The 17,070-nt window shown below is 48.9% G+C and overlaps 1 protein-coding gene across 1 annotated transcript in view; it reads left to right on the top strand.

Moving 5' to 3' along the window:
- Nucleotides 1-17,070, top strand: part of GALNT6 (polypeptide N-acetylgalactosaminyltransferase 6) — a 61,257-nt gene that overhangs the window by 6,212 nt on the left and 37,975 nt on the right. The gene's annotated exons all lie outside the window — the stretch shown is intronic.

Here is a 17,070-nt window from a genome sequence, read left to right as displayed (position 1 = left end):
AGTCGGGTCCCAGGAACAATTTTCTCCTTGCATCCTGAATGTGTTTCAAAGAAGAGCATCTGATTACTTTATAGATTTCAGATTCCTGAAAGGCATGAATGGAAGCAAGTGGTATCCCATGATGATCAAACCCCGAAATGCTAACTACAGGGGGTACGCTAATAATTAATTTTAATTTTTAAATTTAAATCCTTGTTATACTCACACTGTCCTTTGTATTTTTGATATGTTTTAAGATCTGTGATATTGTGCGTGTTGATGCTGGTCTGCGACCGTATTAATAAATTCATGTGGTAAATTCATGTGGAAAGGCATGAATCTTGTGAGCCAGTGTGATGTAACTGACAGTGGTTATCCAGATTTCCTACAGTCAAGGAAACTTGTTTATGTCAAGTTGACTGCTATGTTGCTGCATTTTGTAGAGGATTCTGGGATGTGCACAAGAGTGCCGGGCATTCTGACTATGTCTCACTGTCAACCCAAATGCATTGAGAGAGTGCCTTGGAACGTATCGGGCGATGCTTGTCTACAGTTATGGATCTTATAAGTCACAGGGTTCCTATGAATGCATTCCTATAGCAATTTGTATAGGAGTAGAGAACTACCCTGCACATACCTGCCAAGTTGCTGTCAGAGAAATAAGGGACCGGGCGGAAATAGCAGACCGGAAGTAGCGCTGCCGCCATTTTGGAACTGGGCGGAGCATGCTCAGAAGTGACTTTTGATGCTGCTCCACCGAGTTCCAAAATGGCCACCGCGCCAGAATAAACCGGGGGGAAACAAAAAAAAACTTGTTTTTTTAGCTAGGAACAGCTGGGAAAATGGGGATTTCCCAGGGAAAACAGGAGACTTGGCAGCTATGACCCTGCAAGTGTCCCAGAAAAGAAAGGACATTCCGTTTTTTATCATGAGAGAACGGCGGCTATTTTAGTTGCTCTGATATCACGTGCATTCACAGCACAATCCCCCCCCCAGAAAAGATCTTGCACAATGCCCAGCAACGCGAGATCATGGCAACCAAAATGGCTACCATGGGCGTAGGCAGGGGGCAGTTGCCCCCCTAGAAGCAAAAGGCTGAGGGGCACAGCGTGGCGGCCCCAGGTTTACGCTCCCTGCGGGCCTCTGGAGCTTCGCGCGGGGAGCGAGAGCCTGGGGCCGCCTCCTCGGAACAGCTGAAAGGCGCAGGCCACGTAGCCCCGCCCACATTCTCACTGTGGCCCCTCCCCTCCCGCCCCTTGCCCCCCTAATTTTGATCCTGGGTACGCCCCTGATGGCTACCGTGCTCTCACAATAAAAACAAAACAGGAGGTGGCATCCCAGATATTGGCTTCAAAGTATTGGCAGGTATGTGGAGAGTTTGTGCATGTTTACTCATAAGTAAGACCCATTATGTTCAATGGGAATAGTTCCAGGTAAGCGTGTATATTTAGGATTGCAGGTTGAGGCAAAAGTGGGAGGAAGAAACCCAGGAAGCTAGAGTACGGTTACCAGATTTTTTTTCAATGAATCCAGGGACACTTTAAATAAATAAATAAATCCTACACATTCAGGGTGTTAATGCTGCAGTGATGGCGGGGGGGGGCTGCCGCCTTGACCTCATCCGCCATGTTTTTCCTTCCTCCGAGGCTTCCATCTCCTTTCTCCATGAGCCTGGGCAGCCCCTGAGTTGTTGGTTCTTTGGTGGTGGTGAAGCAGTGCGCAGTGGGCCAGGCATGGAAGGCGGAGAAGGAGGGCCGAGAGCAGCGGCGGTGGTGAGGCTCGGGCAGCATGATGCCTCTCTTTCCATCGAAGCAGCCCCAATCCTATTCCTACTTGCGTGCAAGCAGGAGGGGGCAGGGATCGCTCAGCTGGGAAGGGAGGCTTCCTGTTGCCTAACTGAGAGACCCCTGTCCCTTCCTGCTTGCATGCAAGCTCCGATAGGCAGCACGAAGCCTTCCTTCACAGCTTAGTTGCTGGGGTCAGGGAAGGTGGAGGCAGCCCGGAAGCTGCATCTTTGAGACCCTGCACCACCATCATTTGGGGACTTCCAAGCAGCTCCTGAAGCCAGCCAGAGCCAACTGCTCTGGGCTGCTGAGACTGCCGCTGCTGCTGCGTTTCCCGGGGACATTAGCATACCTGCCAAGTTCCTCTCTGAAAAATAAGGGACCGGACCGGAAGTAGCATACCGGAAGTAGCGTGGCGGCCATTTTGGAACTGGGCAGAGCATGCTCAGAAGTGACTTTTGATGCTGCTGTGCCCAGTTCCAAAATGGCTGTCGCACCAGAAGTCGCGCTGCAGCCATTTTGGAACTGGGCAGAGCAGCATCAAAAGTCGCTTCTGAGCATGCTCTGCCCAGTTCCAAAATGGCCGCCGCGCCAGAATAAACCTGGGGAAAACAAAAAAATCTGTTTTTCCGGCTGGGGACAGCTGGAAAAACGGGGGTTTCCCGGGGAAAACGGGAGACTTGGCAGCTATGGACATAGCTGCAGCGTGACTTCTGGTGCGGCGGCCATTTTGGAACTGGGCATAGCAGCATCAAAAGTTGCTTCTGAGCATGCTCCGCCCAGTTCCAAAATGGCCACCACACCAGAATAAACCGGGGGGGAATAATCCGTTTTTTTCAGCTAGGAACAGCTGGAAAAACGGGGATTTCCCAGGGAAAACGGGAGACTTGGCAGCTATGATTGGTGGATGCAGCGAGGAGTGCAATTGGCAGTGGCTGTGGCAAGCGATTGGCCGCCGCACCAGAATAAACCGGGGAAAAACAAAAAATCCATTTTTTCGGCTGGGGTCAGCTGGAAATACGGGGGTTTCCCGGGTTTCCCGGGGAAAACAGTCAGTCCAGGCTGTGCAAAATTGGTGTGGTGAAATCTATGTGGCTGGTTTTGCTGGTCTTTGACCGTATTAAAGTTTACTTACTTACTATGTGGCTGGCACCATTGAACAGTCTGCATGCAATTTCTGAATATGGTTCAGGTGGCACTGAACACGAGTGAGCAGAGGCCTGGTTCTCGGAGCTGTTACAGCCTTTTCTTTTTAACCCATAGGTTGAAAGGCATGTTAAAATATGGTGTGGAAAAAGAAATAACCTTTGGAGATATAAATGTGTTTGGGTATAAAACGTGGCTAGGCAGTTAGTTGACTTTCTCTTGTATCATGCAGCTATCTGGTGCCATAGGAGTCGCTTTCCTTGAAGGGCGTTGTGGAAAGGAGCAGTCTCACACTTGAGATAAAAGGGGGGAGAGAGGGGGAGAGATCGTCAAGGGCAAATAGCAGTAGAGCGCTCACCCTTTACGGAGCTGAGCACTGGGAAGAGCAGTGCATAGTCAAGGTCAGGAGTCATTATGTGGTTAGACTAGGGGAACCTGGGTCCAAAGGTCACCCTTGATAGATCCTGGCCTGAGAGGCTATGATAGCTTCATTCTACCTCGCAGGGTTGATGTGAGGATTGAAAAGGCATGGAGAGGGCCATGGGATGTTCCCTCTTCAGCTAGGGAGGGTGGTAGTATAGAAGAAACCCTTGAAGTTTTAAGTTGCAGTTGCTCAAGGATCGTCAAACAAAAGGCTCGGCCATGGTAGGACTAGCAGAGGAAGAAGAGTTTGGCTTTGATATCCCGCTTCATCACTACCCGAAGGAGTCTCAAAGCAGCTAACATTCTCCTTTCCCTTCCTCCCCCACAACAAACACTCTGTGAGGTGAGTGAGGCTGAGAGACTTCAGAGAAGTGTGAGTAGCCCAAGGTCACCCAGCAGCTGCATGTGGAGGAGCGGGGAAGCGAACCCGGTTCCCCAGATTACGAGTCTACCGCTCTTAACCACTACACCACACTGGCTTTCTTCAGATGACTCAGGGGCGTAGCCAGGATGAAAATCAGGGGGGCCAAGGGGAGGGGGAGGGGCCACAGCGGGGCAAGGAAAGCTCCCTTCTCCCTTGCCAGCTTTCCCTCCTCCCCCGACTCCCTTCTCCCCCTCCGTGATCGGCAGGGGCAAGGGGGAGCCAGGATCAGCCCAAAATCGGGCTGCTCCGATCCCCTCCTCCCCCTCTGCAATCGCCGGGGCAGGTGGAGGGAAAGCCCCAGAGCCACGCAAAGCGGTTGCCTGGCTTCCCCTCCGCCCGCTCCACAGCCAGCCAAGGAGAAGGGAGACGGAACCGAGCGGGCAGCGGGGCAGGCTGGCCAGCGGCCCTACTTCTAGGGGGGGTAATTGCCCCCTCCTTCACCCCCTGCCTACGCCCATGAGATGACTCTGAGTTACGCTTTTCCCCATCCTTTTCTCTTTCTCCCATGAGCCACAGTTTGCAGCATGCGTTCTCCTCCCAGAACCCAGTTTCCCCCGAAGAGTTGGCACATCTAGAGGGAAAGGCATCTGTAGTGCTTGCAGCCAAAAGATTACAAGTGCACCTTGATTTGTCCAAAAGATACCCTGGGTGTGCCGTACTTGGAGACCTTCTATCTGCTGTGCCATTGCAGAAGTGTAGCGGCAGCCTTAGGTCTTGGCTGGCTATTGCAGCAGGTGGATTTCTTGGCTTTTATGCTGAGTGAGTTAAAATCCAGAATGCAATTGGAGAGTGTTAGCTTCTGAAATTCTCAGATTTCATCTTTTAGGCAAATAAACCCTTTTGCCTTCACGCTTGAAAGGAACTTGACAGACGTGGCAACAATTGTGCCTCTCTTCTCTCCATGTACACACATGGATACCACTCCCCGGGGTGTTTATTATTATTTTTACTCCCCGTGTTTTCTTGGTGACAGAAAGATGCTCTTGAATACCAGAGAAGGCTCATTGGAGCAGGTAATAAGGGTGTAAGTAGAGGCACAGGTGATCTGTGATCAGGAGCTCCTCCCTGTTTTTTTGTGTCTGATTAGGAGCGAGTTATTAACCCATCCTCCCCCCCCCCAACCATTTCCCAATATAAATCTCACACCCTTACTCTAACTCAGGCATAGGCAAACTCCAGCCCTCCAGATGTTTGGGACTACAATTCCCATCATCCCAGACCACTGGTCCTGTTAGGTAGGGGTGATGGGAATTGTAGTCCCAAACACCTGGAGGGCTGGAGTTTGCCTTTGCCTGCTCTAACTGTTCTTTGCCCCATGGCAGGCACCCCCAAACTCGGCCCTCCAGCTGTTTTGGGACTACAACTCCCATCATCCCTAACTAACAGGACCAGTGGTCAGGGATGATGGGAACTGTAGTCCCAAAGCAGCTGGAGGGCCGAGTTTGGGGGTGCCTGCCCCATGGCAAGAAGGCTGATGGAAGCCAGCTGAGGAACCTTCAGTGCTCATTCCAGGGCATGTTGATGGCATTCCAGCTTCAGAAAAGGCTTCCCATCTTTCTCATTGTATGGAAATTCGTGGACTTTCCTTCCTATCAATTGCTCACCCAGGAGATGCCAGCAGCTATGATTGCAAGATAGGGGCAGGAATAGAGGCAGCTTCTAGGCAGGATTCTAGCTATTGTAATCCAGGCCGTCCTCCAGGCCATAATCCAGATTCCTATGGTTGTCTCAGGTGTGGGGGGCCTGGGCTCCAACTCCCATCAGCCTCAGCAAGCACCGCCAATGGCCAGGGATGATGCAAGTTTTAGTTCAGCAACATCTGCAGGGCCACAGGTTCTCCACACCTGGGTTATCTCCACATTGCTGAAGCCTGGTGCTCTTCCTGCATGCAAGTTTGCTTTGGTGGTGGTCTTTTTCCCCCATACAACGTGGTTGGCATCAAAATGCCAGCCAGACCCCCCACCCCAACTCGCTGGATTAGTCCTTTCCAGGGACAATCCGATAATTTATTTATTTTTTAAAAACAAAACCTGTTACTGATTTCCTGTCTGCAAATTAACCCCCCCTCCTGGAAGCACCTTGAGAGAGAAGCAGCTCGCCTGAGATCAGATTGTGGCTGAGTGACATTTGAATTTCCCGTTTCAGTTAAAAGCAAGAGGTTTAGTGGGTTTAACCTGTTGTGTGGCTTGGTCCCGACTTGCTTAAGCAACTGCTGCTTCCACTGTCTACTTCAGCCAGTAGTATGAGTGGTCACATGGTAGTGTTGCCTTGAGACTCCTTAAGTCTGTGAATCACTTTCGTTTCCTAAAGCTTTTTGGCACCTACAGACGTGGCTGGTGCAGAATGTGAGGGAAGTGGCTGCTATTGCATTTTTTTTCCTGTTTCTCGGTAGCGGCTGCCATGATTTATAGGCTCCAGTAGCAAATTATCTGTTTGCTGTAGCAACAACCAGTACTGTTTTACAAGTACTGTACTGTACAGTACTATTCCTGGCTTGCTTTGTATTTTAATTATTGTTATTATTGTTTGTTTGTCACTTTGTCACTTTAGTCATAAAAATTGTTTAGGTTTAAAGGAGAGTTATTACCGATTCCCATCATTAGGAGCTCAAGAATTTGAGCTTTGGGGCTCATTTTATTGGATAAGACGTGTGTGTGTACACACACAGTTGAAGACGCTGGATGCTGCCCAGTCCCGGACTTACGTATAAGCTAAACAAGCCCCCCCCCCCCCCAAAAAGTAAACGGGAAACGAACTGGATGTACATTTCCTAAATTTAAGATAAAAAACAAATAAAATAAAACCTACATACAGCAACAGTGTTTTGTGTTGTGTAGGCTCCTATGATGTAAGTCAGGCATCCCCAAACTCCGGCCCTCCAGATGTTTTGTCCTACAACTCCCATGATCCCTAGCTTACAGGACCAGTGGTCGGGGAAGAAGGGAATTGTAGTCCAAAACATCTGAAGGGCCGAAGTTTGGGGGTGCCTGATGTAAGTCATGGGCCCCGCCTGCTAGCCTGCTCCCTAAAATATCACTGGTTTGCTCAATTCTATATCTAGGGTGCCTACATTCTGCAAGCACTGGTTGCACGGCAACATGTGCAAATGGCTTTAGATCTCTATTAGGTCCATAAAGTACCATATAGCATGTCACAAAAACTGTGACAATTAGTTGTTGACAAAGGACAGCTGGGGATATAAAGGGCCCCATTACCTTCAGTAGCTTAGGGCCTCACCAAACCTAAATCCGGCCCTGACGCTGCCCCAGACTTGCCCCTGGATGGAGAGATGAGGAGGAGGAGGAGGAGGAGGAGGAGGAGGAGGAGGAGGAGGAGGAGGAGGAGGAGGAGGAGGAGGAGGACCACAACAACAACAACAACAATGAGTGGCGTGTAGGAACCTCTAATTTTTGCATGACTGGAATGCAGCCAACTGCACAATGGTAAGAGTCATATCCGTTGCTGGGCACATTTTTGCCTCTGGCCCTGCCCATCGCCAGCATGCAGCGCCCAGAACATTGCCTGGCAGGGAATATAGCCATTGGGCTGAAAACAATTCCCCACTCCTGGTTACAAATGCAGCACCCCAGTGCTCTAAACAGGTGCAGCCCTTAATGCTATGGGTGCATACATGTGAGCCAAGGTGTTTTCCTTTTACTCTTTGTTCACATTTGTATGAAATACCGTAAAAGCAAACACAAGCACACACGCAAAACCTGGCGTGGTTCCTTTCTGCTTATCCTCATATGACTTGCTTCCTCTGCTCCACTGCAGCCAGCTTACCCAGTCTTTGCTTGAAATGATGATTCAAGGCAATACTCTATTCTTTCTCCTCTCAGGTATAATCCTTGGGCGGTAACTGTCTGATAACTGGAAATATGACCAAAAGGTTTACAGTGGTGCCTCGCTTAACGAATGCCCTGCTTAACTAAATTTCCGCTTAACGAAAGGATTTTTCGAGCAGAGGTTGCCTCGCTAGACGAATTCGTTTTACGAAAAATTCATCTAGCGAATCGCGGTTTCCCATAGAAATGCATTGAAATTCAATTAATGCGTTCCTATGGGCAAAAACAATTCAAAAAAATTTCAATGCATTCCTATGGGATTTGCTAGACGAATTTTTCGTTATAAGAAAAGACCCGTGGAATGAATTAAATTCGTCTAGCGAGGCACCACTCACTAGACGATTTTAATTGTATACAGTCGTACCTTGGTTTTCAAACAGCTTAGTTCTCAAATGTTTTGACTCCCGAAAGCTGCAAACCTGGAAGTGGCTTTTCCGGTTTGTGAACTATTTTTGGAACCCAAATGTCCAACGAGGCTTCTTTGGCTTCCGATTGGCTACATGAGATTCTGCAGCCAATCAGAAGCCGCGCTTTGGTTTCCGAACATTTTGGAAGTTGAACAGACTTCCATAATGGATTTCATTCAACTTCCAAGGTACGACTGTACTTAAGAAGCAGTTTGGGACTCTGCTTTTCTTGTTTTCTAAGTGGTTGTGTGGTCTTCACATGCAAGCAGGTTGAGAGTAATTAAAAGTAGTGAAGAGGGAACTCTCCTCCACTTGATTTGTGGGAAGGGAACCTGGTTTGGAAGAGGAAGGCTTGTTTTGCAGGCTTAGTTCCTGGCATCTCAGTGTGAAATACCTCTTTCTGCTTGGGATCTTGGAGAGCTGCTGCCAGTCAGACCATGGACACTTTAATAAATAATAATAATAATAATAATAATAATAATAATAATAATAATAATAATAATAAATTTATTATTTATACCCCGCCCATCTGGCTGGGTTTCCCCAGCCACTCTGGGCGGCTTCCAACAGAAAAATAAAATAAAATAATCTATTAAACATTAAAAGCCTCCCTAAACAATGCTGCCTTCAGATGTCTTCTAAAAATCTGGTAGCTGTTTTTCTCTTTGACATCTGATAGGAGGGTGTTTCACAGGGCGGTCGCCACCACCGAGAAGGCCCTCTGCCTGGTTCCCTGCAACTTGGCTTCTCGCAACGAGGGAACCGCCAGAAGGCTCTCGGTACTGGACCTCAGTGTCCAGGCAGAACGATGGGGGTGGAGACGCTCCTTCAGGCACTTCTGAACAAAACGGACAGGTAGTCTGAGGGAGTACAGCCTAGCTCCCTATGCAACGCTGTGTGTGTGAGCTTTGTAAGCATATATTGTATATATTAATTGTATATAGCAATTAATTTACAGTGGTACCTCGGGTTATGAACTTAATTCATTCTGGGGGTCTGTTCTTAACCTGAAACCGTCCTTTAGCCCACTTTAGCTAATGGGGCCTCCTGCTGCCGGCACGTCGCCAGTATGCAATTTCTGTTCTCATCCTGAGGTAAAGTTCTTAACCCAAGGTACTACTTCCGGGTTAGTGGAGTTTGTAACCCAAAGTGTTTGTAACTCGATGTGTTTGTAACCTGAGGTACTGCTGTAATAATAAGCAGTTGTAAGTGGTTCGTGTGAAAATAAAAATGTCGTTAAAAACATAATTACGTAAGCCACCCTGGGTTCTGATTGGATCCCAGAATGTCCCATTTTTTGGTCCGGTGCTCTGGCACAAGTCAGTGGGCTTGTGCCAGATCGTCAGACCAAAAGACACTTGCTTTTGGTCTCATGCTCTCGTGTGAATCAGCTGGCTCGCACCAGAACACCAAAAGACACTTGGTTTTTGGTTTGTTTTGTTTTTTAGTCTTGGGCTCTTGCACCACTCAGCTGGCTCACTCCAGAGCTCAGGGCCAAAAAGCAAGCATCCCGAATGTGATCCCCAGGATATTGGATATTGGGTATGCTCAGGGCCATCTTAATCCCACCCAGCGCCCTGGCGCTAGGTCCCTCCAGCGCCCCCCTCCAGAGCCTCTCCAAGGGCCCGGGAGTGCCAAGCGGACCGCGGCAGCAGCGGGAGGCCACCTCTGAGGACTCCGCGCTGTGCCTCCTTCTCGTTTCCCCAGCGCTGGGTTCCGCTCAGTCAAGCTTCGCCACCAACGCACGCACCGCGGGACCAGCAAGAGCTGCTTGGGCGCTGTGCGCGCGCTGGTGGCGAAGCTTGACTGAGCGGAACCCAGCGCTGGGGAAACGAGAAGGAGGCGCAGCGCGGAGTTCTCGGAGAAGGAGCGCAGTCCTGGCCAGATCGCCGGAACTTGGCGCCCTTCCAGTGCCCTCCAGCGCCCGGCGCCATGGTTCTCCGCGCCACTAGCCTCTATGGCTAGGACGGGCCTGGGTATGCTGCTCTTGTTCCTTTGTGCTCCCTCCTGTTGCTTGCTACTACTTTCCCTGGGACCCAGAGGTGCGGAATGGGTGGCACTGGGCTCCTACTGAAATGCAGGCCCCAGTAGGTTTGTGGCGGTGATGATGATGCCACCCCAACACTGGCCCTGGGCTGCTCATGCTGCTGCCAAATCTGAGCGATTCCTCTCATGTGCAAGTGAATAAAAAGTTCTTATCCTCTTAAAATAAGAAGGTTTATGTAGTGATGCAGAGCACATCTGAGATGTGATTAATCCAGGGCTTTTTCTCAGGATGAACTCACAGGAACTCAGTTCTGGCACCTCTCAGGTAGGTGCCACTGCCGTTCTAAGAGAACAAGGGAGATGTTCATGGTGAGTTCCAGAGCCTCTTTTTCTAGAAAAACAACAATGGATTCATTCATATGACATGCGCATCCAGGCATCGAGGCAAGGAAAGGGTGGGTGGGTGTTTTTAGAGGTTGTGCCACTGAATAGCCTGGGAAAGATTGAGGGCACTAGGAGAAGGGGACGACAGAGGACGAGATGGTTGGACAGTGTTCTCGAAGCTACCAACATGAGTTTGACCAAACTGCCGGAGGCAGTAGAAGACAGGAGTGCCTGGCGTGCTATGGTCCATGGGGTCACGAAGAGTCGGACACGACTAAACGACTAAACAACAACAATGCTTAACTGGGCACTCAAGTTAGCTTAGGATAATGGACATTTAAAACTATCGCCCACAACAAAGGCATAAATAAAAAGAGACAAGCAGCTTAAAAGCTGAAACAACTTTGAAACCACTAAGCAGATGCCTTGTAGCAGCCCTGACTTGGCTTCCTCGTGATTTCTCAGATCACCTCCTTATCTCAAAGGAGCTGTGTGGTTGTCTGCTACAGGTCTGCGTGTTCACACTTGTCCGATTTCCATGCTAGGAGCCATGGCAGCAGGAAGGCAGTCTCCAGGCCAAACCAGCTTAAAAGGCGGCACTTCCTTTTGTGAGGCTTTTGGGCTGTTGTGTTACAATCGGCTGCCCTGGCCACAGTGCTGCTCCTGCCAATTCATGTGGTCCAGGAGCAGTTGGAATGGAAAAATACGCCTTTGCTTGCTTCAGTGAGCCTGTCCAAAGTTGAAGATCAGCATTGGAAGCCCTCTCTTTTGTCTGCTGGTAAGACTTGTTAGGTTTGCTGATCAGAAGGTCAGCGGTTCGAATCCCTGCAACGGGGTGAGCTCCTGTTATTCGGTCCCAGCTCCTGCCCACCTAGCAGTTCGAAAGAACATCAAAGTGCAAGTAGATAAATAGGGACCGCTCCGGCGGGAAGGTAAACAGTGTTTCCGTGCGCTGCTCTGGTTCGCCAGAAGCAGCTTTGTCATGCTGGCCACATGACCGGGAAGCTGTCTGCGGACAAACGCCGGCTCCCTCGGCCTATAGAGCGAGATGAGCGCCGCAACCCCTTTACATTTACCTTTTAAGACTTGTTAGATTGCTGGATGCCAAAGACAGGGTCTTTTTGATGTGGCCCCACATCTTTGGAATTCCATCCCTGGAGAAATACGTATGGCTCTGTCATTTGTGTGTGTGTGTGTGTGTGTGTGTGTGTGTGTGTGTGTGTGTTGGTGGTGTCACACTTTTTAGATGGGCATCGTTTCACGGCACAGTTTTTCTAGCAAACCAGAGGTTAAACTAACCCCTTTCCATCCCCGGGAAGAGAGTGGGGAGCTTTCACACGACACACCTACCTACACACTGCAGCTGACGCACTAACCTGTCGCGACACACTAGTTTGGAAAGCTCTGTTTTAACTATTGGAGATTGTGAATTGAGGGATGTGATGTTTTTATGATTTGTGTGTTTAAATATTTGCAAGGGCAGTGTGACCTGAAAGTTGGGTTGAAATGTTTTCCGGTACATAGATGTGTAATTTGCAGGTATGGAATGCTGCTGTGTATGAATCAGCCTGCTGTCTATTCGCCATAGCACTGCCACATATGAAGAAAGCCATGCGGAATAGAGGAGGGGGAGAATTTCAGTTCAGTTTGCATTTAAAGACAAACTTACCAAATGAGGACTCTCCAAAGAAAAAGAAGAAAACCGGCACACGGCTAGCCTTCAAAATTCACACTTTTCTGAATTTTGCAGTGTGGCTCTTCAGCCAAGTAAGGTGTACCCAAATGCATATACCGAGGCTCTGATCTGTGGAATCCCCTGCCTGTCTTTGTTATAATAATAATAATAATTTATTATTTATACCCTGCCCATCTGGCCGGGTTCCCCCAGCCACTCTGGGCGGCTTCCAACAAAACATTAAAATACAGAAATCCATCAAACATTAAAAGCTTCCCTAAACAGGGCTGCCTTGAGATGCCTTCTAAAGGTCTGGTAATTGTTGTTCTCTTTGACCTCTAGTGGGAGGGCATTCCACAGGGTGGGTGCCACTACCGAGAAGGCCCTCTGCCTGGTTCCCTGTAACTTGGCTTCTCGTTTACAGGGCCTTGTTCAAATGCCTCTTTAAAAATGCACTTTTTAAAAGAGGCTTTTACAGCATGATTACTCTTCTCTTTAACCAGCCAGTAATCTATTGCTGTTTTATCAATGTTTCTAATCACGTATTACAGATATTGATTGATTGATTTTATTACACTTGTGTTAGTCGTCACCTTGGTGTATGAAAATGCTGGTTGTAAATATGATAAATAAGTAAATAAATATGTAAATACGAGGCGAAATTGCATACAAACATAGGAGCGCTAAAATGCTGGTGAATTTTCACGGGGACTTTTAAAAAAAATTAAAGAAAATGCAAACTGCTGTGGAGAACAGAACTTAAGATGGGGAAAAGGAGAAACCCAAATGGGCAGGTGTGCTCATCCCTCGTCTTGAAAGCTCCTAGAAATCGGAGCCGTGAACACTCGTCAGACTGTCCTAACCCGGGCTGCTCTGTGTATCAAACTGCTTCTCAGATTGAGTCTCATTATTCTGCCTGCAATTTCTCTCAACAAGAGAGCAGGCTCAACGGTGGTGTGTCATGTCAAAAGGTTCCTGCAGACAAGGGGTTGCTTGGTAAAACAAATTAGGTTGGTCCCAGTGAGAGAACTGAGTTCTGCGCACATTGTACAAGCGGAAAGCCAGGGGCAGGAAAACGGACGGTGCCTTTGCTCCTTAACCTTGAACAGGTTTGACAAGGGTGGCCAGACTTCTTGCGGCCCAATTTAGCAGCCATTCTTCTGCACAAGCCCCGCCAAACTGAATGGGAACGTCGTCCTTTCTGGTGGGTTTTTGCCTTTGTCCTTGCAATTCTGTGTGCATGGGAATTTGCACGAACGTTTTCCAGCCTTCATGAATGTGGACGAACCACAGAAAAACACTTGTTGTGCCACAAGGTTTTTCTGTTCCCCTCTCCCATTAGGACAGGCATCCCCCAACTCGGCCCTCCAGATGTTTTGGGACTACAACTCCCACCATCCCTAGCTAACAGGACCAGTGGTCAGGGATGATGGGAGTTGTAGTCCCAAAACATCTGAAGGGCCGAGTTTGGGGGTGCTTACATTAGGGTCATTTGCCCACCAGGCCTATGGGGGAATTCCATTCTCCTCCTCAGCTATGCCCTGAAGATGTAGCAAAAGACTAAATATGTGCTGGAACCTGCCTTGGGCTAACCAGGTCCACAAAGACCACGGTCTTGGGTCATCTTTAACATGCATTCTGCATGTACCCACATCCCTTTCTGCACAGAAGCAGGACCTGGGTCTTTTTTTTGCTGAACGGAAACGGAGATTGTCCTTCATCCTTGAATTTCCTTGGCTGAAAGAAAGAAAGAGAAATCACTTGAGGCCCAGACACACCTTGAGACTGTGAGGGTTAAGGAACCAGTCATCTTGTGGCTGAGTGCTCTTTTACCTTCATCAAACAGGAAATATGCTGCTCTCCCTTTCCTATGCAGAACAATGGAGAGGGCCTGGGCAAGCCCAAGATACTTTGTTGCCTGCAGGGGAATGGCAAATATCATCCCTTCCCAAGTTGAGAAGCACAGTATCCAAGGCTGGCCAAGTTATTTTGGCCTCTGAGACATAGGGGAAAGTGCCCCTCAATATACTGTATATTCCTGCGTATAAGGACTACTTTTTAACCCAGGAAAATCTTCTCAAAAGTCGGGGGTCGTCTTATACGCTGGGTCGTATTTCTTATATGGCGAGTATATCCCAAACCCTATATTTTAACTAGAAAAGTTGGGGGTCGTCTTATACGCCCAGTCATCTTATACGCCGGAATATATACGGGTAATAGTACAGTGGTACCTCGGGTTACAAATGCTTCAGGTTACAAACGCTTCAGGTTACAGACTCTGCTAACCCGGAAGTAGTACCTCAGGTTAAGAACTGTACCTCAGGATGAGAACAGAAATCGTGTGGCGGCAGCGGGAGGCCCCATTCACTAAAGTGGTACCTCAGGTTCAGAACAGTTTCAGGTTAAGAACGGACCTCCGGAACGAATTGAGTTTGTAATCAGAGAAAGTGCCTCAACTGTGATTCCCTCTGCTACCAAAGAATTTGACCTCGGGAGATCCAAAAAAAGAGAAAATTTATTTGTGGTGGGACACCTTCGTAAGTGAGAAAATTTGATTGTGGTGCTGCTTTTTAAATTATAGGAAACTGGTCTAGACAGCCGGTCAACCAGGGGGTTGTCCTCTGTAAAACAGGACACGTCGTCACTTTACCAAAGTATGCAAAGTGCTGTAATTTTTGCACAACTGTGCAAATATGTTTGTAGGGGGGGGAAGTCTTCCTGGCCACAATGTAGAAGCAGTATTTGCTTTTTGTTGGTGGTGTTCCTGATTCTGCTGAAAATGAAAATAAACTTGCAGGGTGAACACGGAGGTGATCACTGCCCCCCCAGAGACTTAGCCAATAGTTTCAAGTACTGGTGGCATTTGAAGGGTGAAGACAGAGCCCTTTGTCACCCAAGTAAATTTTCTTAATTAAGAAGAACACATGCTTGCCTGAACTATCATGCCTTTCTAATAGTTTCCCAGGCTTCTGGATTTAAGAATGCTCAGGCGACATGCGTCAGGATCAGATGTTACATTTATATATTGCACACAGACACAGAAACGTTGGTACAACACTATTTAATTCAAAGGGTTTAGGAAGTGCTGAACAAGGAAATGGCATGAATCAATTCCCAGGCTGTAAAATCTGCCTCCTCTTGCCTCTTTGCCTTCAGGATGAAATCAATGACTCGAGTCTGAAAAGTGTAAGTGATGTAATTCTATTTCAATTGGGAAGGAAAAAGTCGGCAGCCCTCTGCCCAGCGGGGGCTTTTATTTTTTAAAATGCAACTTACAAACCCGTGCAAGGATCATTCTTTACAGTGCATTTCCTCCCCCACCCCACCCCCAATCCAAGAAGAGAAAAGGACATCCTGTTTGCAATAGGTGTGGTAGGTAATTCCAGCTTAACCCAATGTTAATGCTTGGATAAAGAGAGATTTGGTGTTGCTTAGATAAAGAGAGTTGTGTGCCAAGGGAAAAGGAAGATGGATTCCGGGTCTTTTCCCCTCCTCCCCGTTTTTTTGAACCTTGCTGCAACATGCAGATTCTGGGAGTCCTCCAGTGTGCTCATTAAACACCAAATAATGTTATCTGGTCTGGGAAGTCTTTCCCTGTAATTCTTCTGTGCTTCTCTTAATGCTCCATCCTCCACAACAACAAAGGGATCGGTGGTGGAGGGGAATGTTGTACCCGTTTGGGGGGGGGGGGTAACATAATCACATGGGTCAGATTTTTACACTTTAAAGAAAATGTCTGGGTTTGGGGGGGCTTGGGCTTCTCTGCATGCCATGGCTGCTGCCAGGGCCGGTGCGTCCATGAAGGCAGACTAGGCAGCTGCCTAGAGCACCAGAATTGAGGGGCGCTGCCCGCCTGCCACCCAACGCCCGCTGCCTGCGTCTTTCTGGAGGCTGACTCCTGCAGCCAATCAGAAGCGGTGGGCGCCTCTGGGCGCCGCCCCTTCTCCGAGACACAGCAGGGAGACACGCCCGGCAACGCGCCCACATGTGACGGAGCCCGGCCGGCCCCCGCCTGGTCACAAAAGAGGGCCGCGATCTGCCTGCTCCTCCTTGGTGCCCCCCGTCAGCCGCTCGGCCAGAGTGGCAAGCAGCACTGCTTCTTCCCTGGGCTGCAACGAGCAAGCGACGGCCCTGCATGCCTCTTTCCCTAGCTGGGCTGGCAGTGGCTCAGACTGTTCTTTTTTTTTTGCTCTTCAAGATATGGCAACCCTAGCATAGCAGGCAACTCCCAGGGGCTCGCCTGGTAAAATATTTGAGGGGGGCGTAGGAAGATAGGGGCAGTGGGCTCCAAGGGGCACCATCATGGGCACCCGCCCAGCCCCTGGAACACATGTCATGCCCCTCCGGGAGGCGCGCCCCGCCCCCCAAAAAAACACGCGCGGCCCGGAACACGTGTCACGTCCCTCCAAGAGGTGTGCCGTGCCCCCGAGAGGTGTGCCACAGCCCTCCGGGAGGCGCACCCCGGAACACGCGCTCTGCCCCTCCGGGAGGCGCACCCCGACCCCAGAGTGGGCCTGGTGCCACCCCCGCCCCCAGTGCCAGAGCATGAAGCTCCGCTACTGGCTGGGCCTCCCCAACGTTGGTGGGCATTGCCATTCTAATGGTGTGTGTGCACTGTGTCATGTGATTTATGTGGGGCTGGGCTTACCTGGTCTCCCCCAATATTTTACTCAAGTTGGCAACCCTGGCACAGAGGATAATTGGTACTAGCTTCTTCATTTCTGATCCTTTACATCCTTTCTTCAAATTTAACTCTGTACAGATAATCAGGAACCAAACAAACCAAAAGTTTACAAAGTGGGAATGTTACAGGGGGTATTTAAGAAAACATTTTTCCCAACTAAAATCTTTAGTATGCCTGGATTGATTTTCGCAAAGTACTTGGTGGATAATTGAGGTATTGAATATAGTATAGATGATGGTTAAGGCAATAAAGGGTGCAGTAGAAAGAAAAAGAAAAACCGCAGTGAGGTAGACGGAAGATCCTGAAGACATATGGTGTTGAAACTTTTTTATT

Source organism: Zootoca vivipara, chromosome 2, assembly GCF_963506605.1.
Source record: "Zootoca vivipara chromosome 2, rZooViv1.1, whole genome shotgun sequence".
Lineage (NCBI taxonomy): Eukaryota > Metazoa > Chordata > Lepidosauria > Squamata > Lacertidae > Zootoca > Zootoca vivipara.
The sequence above is the reverse complement of the archived record's forward strand: the minus strand, read 5'-3'. Positions and strand labels throughout refer to the sequence as shown.